Source organism: Gopherus flavomarginatus, chromosome 5, assembly GCF_025201925.1.
Source record: "Gopherus flavomarginatus isolate rGopFla2 chromosome 5, rGopFla2.mat.asm, whole genome shotgun sequence".
Taxonomy (NCBI): domain Eukaryota; kingdom Metazoa; phylum Chordata; order Testudines; family Testudinidae; genus Gopherus; species Gopherus flavomarginatus.
The window spans coordinates 28,868,027-28,873,550 of NC_066621.1; the positions used below are offsets into that span (position 1 = coordinate 28,868,027).

The 5,524-nt window shown below is 49.6% G+C and overlaps 1 non-coding gene across 1 annotated transcript; it reads right to left on the reverse strand.

The window, feature by feature from the left end:
* Window positions 1–1,236: 1,236 nt before the first annotated feature.
* On the reverse strand, window positions 1,237–1,318 carry TRNAY-AUA (transfer RNA tyrosine (anticodon AUA)). The gene has a single exon. It is a non-coding gene; the product is annotated as a tRNA-Tyr (tRNA).
* Between the last annotated feature and the right edge of the window lie 4,206 nt (window positions 1,319–5,524).

The window sequence follows — 5,524 nt, forward strand, 5'->3', positions numbered from 1 at the left end:
GGCTGCTTCGCACTTAACTCTCCTCTGTAGTTTGGGATCATCTGCAAATTTTGTCACCTCGCTGCTTAGCAGATGGTTTATCAATATGTTGAATACTCCCAATACAGACACCACTAGTTACCTGTTTGCATCCTGAAAACTGAGCATTTAGTCCTACCCTTTGTTTCCTTACTTTTAACCAGTTATTGATCCAGGTGAGGACCTTCCAGAGGTGAAAGTAAGCCTGTCCGGTCCGGTATGGGGTACCGACAAGAGCAGGTACGCTGTGCTAGCCCGGCCCAGCTTCCCCAAGCTGGTGATTTAAAGGACCCAGGGCTCCCTGCAGAGGCCAGAGCCCCGGGCCCTTTAAATCGCTGCCTGAGCCCCCCTGCCGGAGCCCTGGGGAGCAAATCACTGCTGTGGAATGCTGCTTTCTCCCGCGCCACGAACACAGAGCAGGGGCGACAGGAATTTCCTTACAGTGTGTGGAGGGGCACTCTTGTCTGAACTGTGGTGCTCCCATGACACCCCTTCCCCAGGGACCCACATTCACACCACCCCTCCCCCAAGGCCACACCCACAGAACGCCTCTTCCCCCCAAGACTCCACCCTTCCCCATCATTTGTCCTAACAGCCAGTAAAGAGTGGTGGGGCCATGGCCCTCTAACCCCCTGTTCCAGCACCCCTGACACAGAGCTAAGCAGGCAGCAGTGTGTGTGTGTGTCACAGAGGCTGCAGTGCTGAGCTGAGCCAGTGAGGGAAGCAGTTGCTGATGTTGGGGCTGTCCCCTTCCCCCTGCCTCAGGACTGGTTGCTTGCAGCAGCTGTCTGAACTTAGAGACAGTGTGCCCACACAATCCCTCTCCCCACACACACAAACACACACTCTCTACCCCACCAGGCACATTGCAGTTGAAAAGCAGCTGGCAATCTAGTAGGATTCCCATGGAAAAATGGGATAGAGAAACCTGCATCATGTGATGCTGTACCAGCCCATGAGGCTTTGCAAACCCTTCCCAGAGCACCCACAGCCAGTTGCACAGCTACCCACAATGCACTGCTCTCTACAATGTACTGCTTTTTGTGGCCCTCCAAGAGTCCAGCCTGGATGTGCTCTGGTAACACAAGGGGCATAGTGTGGACATACAACAGCTGTTTAATTAAAACGCTTTAAAGCCACATTACCCGAAAGTGTAGATACAGCTTGAGAGTGAGACAAGACCCAGCTCTGTTGAAACTGAAGAACCACAACTTCCTCCGTAGTTGACAGGATTTGAACCTGTGCAGGGAGACCCCAATGGATTTATAGCCCATCACCTTAACCACTCGGCCACAACTACTTACTTAAGATGCGTCTCTCACTACACTCCAGTTCTGTTCTCACTGAGTGATCAGTTCCAATTGTTCCCTCAGACCAGCTTCCACAACACACACACTGCTGTGCCATTGTGTAAGTGTGTCCCTGTCTGAACTGCAAGAATTCCTGCTCATTTCCCTTCTGGCTGGAGCATGAGGAGAGTGTGTTTGTGGTCAATGACGTTCCTGTAGATTGTTGTCCATTTCCTGCCTTGATCTTTCAGACAGTTCCTTTACCATCATATCCCCAGCACATCAGGGACTGCAATAGTAGGGGTCAGGTTTTCTCTGGGGCACTGAGCTTTGCCAGGGGGTTGGTGGCTCCTTTCTTTCCTCACCCTGGAGTAAACTCTGCTTTTTATTCCATCCTTGATGTTTCAAGGAATAACAAGAGATGACCGAGGAAAGAGGTGGACAGGGTGGGTCTCAGGTGAGGGGCAGAGAGGTGCAAGTGGTGGGCAGGGCCGGTCTTATGGGTGGGGCAAAGAGGTGTGGGTGGTGGACAGGGCAGGTCAGGGGAGGGGATAGAGAGGTGTGAGTTCTGGGCAAGGTGGGTCTCAGGAGAGGCAGAGAGGTGTGAGTGCTGGGCAGAGTGAGTCTCAGGGGAAGGGCAGAGAGGTGGGGGCAGCAGGCAGACCTTGGGGCTCGGGGGTGGAGAGACACAAGGAGGCCTTCGGGGAGAAGAGGAGCAAGCAAAAGGTGGACCAGCAGGCCTCAGCCAAAAAGAAAGAGTAGGAGTGGGAAGTGGCCAAATGGGAGTGAGAACAGAGCACAGGTGGGGCTTCAGAGGGAGGAGAATGAGTCAAGGGGGTGGAGTGGACAGAACTGCCCAGAGGATTCAGGGGGCCTGAGGCAAAACAATTTTGGGTGCCCCTTCCATAAAAAAAACTTGCAATACTATAGAATACTATATTCTCATGGGATCCCTGCAGGGCCTGGGGTAAATTGCCCCACTTGCCCCCCGCCTGGGTAACCGTGCCCTCAGCCTCTCCTCATAAGTCCCCTGACTCCTTATCATTTTTGTTGCCCTCCCCTAGACTCTCTCCAATTTGTTTCTGTAGTGGGAGGGCAAAAACTGGACACAATGCTCCAGATGTGGCCTCACCAGTGCCAAATAGAGGGGAATTATCACTTCTCTCGATCTGCTGGAAATGCTCCTACTAATCCAGCCCAGCACGACCAGTTACCCATATTGAATGCAGACCCAGCAATACTTGATAAATTGGTTACTGTCCATTCAGAAGGTTCTTTCCTACCTATTCATAAAGAATGAAGATGCTCTAAGCAGAGGGGAGAGAGCTGTCCCGTCCGTGTAGTTAATCCATCTCCCCGAGAGGTGGTAGCTATGTCACTGGGGGAAGCTATGTGTGTGGGTGTGCAAGCTGTGGTGTCTCCATGTATCTATAAGTTTAATCAAACCCCATTTTTAAAAGCACTGTGGTCTGGGAACAGAACAGGAGATCTCTGAGGCAGGGCCTGTCCTTCAGAATCTTTAAGATCACCAATTTACCTCCACAGCAGTCATGGGGGTGTAATTCAGTAGTAGAGTATTTGACTGAAAATCAAAGGAGCCTTGGTTCAAGTCCCTTTGCCACCTTAAAAACTTCTTCCTTCAACAAAAATAATTGCATTTCCATTATGTTGAGGAGTTCCACTGAATAGGGATCCCTGAAATGAATGGAAACACTCAATATTTTCCTGTGCAAATGCATAAAAACCTGGCAAAAATGTGACTCCACTGAAATCAGTTCCAATCCTCTAAAGGATCAAAGAATCCTTACTGAGGTTGCAGGAAAAAATCATCCCAATGTGTAGAAAGAATAGCATATATGGCAGGCAACCAGCTTGGCTTAACAGTGAAATCCTTGCTGATCTTAAACACAAAAAAGAAGCTTCCAAGAAGTGGAAGATTGGACAAATGACCAGGGAGGAGTATAAAAATATTGCTCAGGCATCCAGGACTGAAATCAGGAAGGCCAAATCACACTCGGAGTTGCAGCTAGCAAGAGATGTTAAGAGTAACAAGAAGGCTTTCTTCAGGTATGTTAGTAACATGAAGAAAGTCAAGAAAAGTGTGGGCCCCTTACTGAATGTGGGAGGTAACTTAGTGGACAGAGGATGTGGAAAAAGCTAAAGTACTCAGTGCTTTTTTTGCCTCTGTCTTCACAAACAAGGTCAGCTCCCAGACTGCTGCACTGGGCAGCACAGCATGGGGAGAAGGTGACCAGCCCTCTGTGGAGAAAGAAGTGGTTCGGGACTATTTAGAAAACTGGAGACGAGCACATGTCCATGGGGCCGGATGCGCTGCATCCGAGGGTCCTAAAGGAGTTGGTGGATGTGATTGCAGAGCAATTGGCCATTATCTTTGAAAACTCATGGTGATCGGGGGTGGTCTCGGATGACTGGAAAAAGGCTACTGTAGTGCCCATCTATAAAAAGGGAAGAAGGAGGATCCAGGGAACTACAGACTAGTCAGTCTCACCTCAGTCCCTGGAAAAATCATAGAGCAGGTCCTCAAGGAATCAATTCTGAAGCACTTAGGGGAGAGGAAAGTGATCAGGAACAGTCAGCATGGATTCACCAAGGGCAAGTCATGCCTGACTAACCTAATTACCTTCTATGAGGAGATAACTGGCTCTGTGGATGAGGGGAAAGCTGTGCATGTGTTATTCCTTGACTTTAGCAAAGCTTTTGATACGGTCTCCCATAGTATTCCTGCCAGCAAGTTAAAGAAGTGTGGGCTGGATAAATGGACTGTAAGGTGGATAGAAAGCTGGCTAGATCGTCAGGCTCAACGGGTAGTGATCAACGGCTCCATGTCTAGTTGGCAACCAGTTTCAAGCTCAGTGCCCCAAGTGTCCGTCCTGGGGCTGGTTTTGTTCAATATCTTCACTGATGATCTGGAGGATGGTGTGGATTGCACCCTCAACAAGTTTGCAGATGCCCCGAAACTGGGAGGAGTGGTAGATACGCTGGAGGGTAGGGATAGGATACAGAGGGACCTAGACAAATTAGAGAACTGGGCCAAAAGAAACCTGATGAGGTTCAACAAGGACAAGTGCTGAGTCCTGCACTTAGGACGGAAGAATCCCATTAACTGTTACAGACTAGGGACCAAATGGCTAGGTAACAGTTCTGCAGAAAAGGACCTAGGGGTTACACTAAACGAGAAGCTGGCTATGAGTCAATAGTGTGCCCTTTTTGCCAAGAAGGCTAACGGCATTCTGGGCTGTACAAGTAGGGGCATTGCCAGCAGATCGAGGGATGTGATTATTCCTCTCTATTCGGCATTGGTGAAGCCTCATCTGGTGTACTGTGTCCAGTTTGGGGCCCGAAACTACAAGAAGGATGTGGAAAAATTGGAAACAGTCCAGCAGAGGGCAAGAAAAATGATCAGGGGTCTGAAGCGCATGACTAATGAGGAAAGGCTAAGGGAACTGGGCTTGTTTAGTCTGAAGAAGAGAAGACTGAGGGGGGATTTGATAGCTGCTTTTAAGTACCTGAAAGTGGGTTCCAAAGAGGATGGACCTAGACTGTTCTCAGTGGTAGCAGATGAGAGAACAAGGAGTAAGGGTCTCAAGTTGCAGTGGGGGAGGTTTAGGCTGGATATTAGGAAAAAACTTTTTCACTAGGAGGGTGGTGAAGCACTGGAATGGGATAGCTAGGGAGGTGGTGGAATTTCCTTCCTTAGAGGTTTTTAAGGTCAGGCTTGACAAAGCCCTGGCTGGGATGATTTAGTTGGGGATTGGTCCTGCTTTGAGCAGTGGATTGGACTAGATGACTTCCTGAGGTCCCTTCCAACCCTAATATTCTATGATTAGATGATTAGATGCTCTAATAGTCTCTTCCGGCCATAAAGTAGACTAATTTCTGAAAAATAGAGCGTAGCATTGGGAGCAGCATCTGATGTTTTACTGTCTAGCCGGCTTGCTGCCTAGAACGCACACTCCTTGAGTGGGGTGATCCACAGGGAGTAGCTCAAACCTCCAAAGTGCCTGGCCTGGGGCAGGACATTAGCACAGCAAGGAAGGGGTGTGGCAGTGACATCACAAAGGCCTTTTGCAGGACCTCAGACTATTGGTCAAAGGTGGTGGGGAGGTGGTGACCTCACAGAGAGATGCTGACATCAGCCAGGCAGGACAGGGGTGAGGGGCCAGGGAAACCTCAGAGACCCCTGTGGCTTTGCTTCA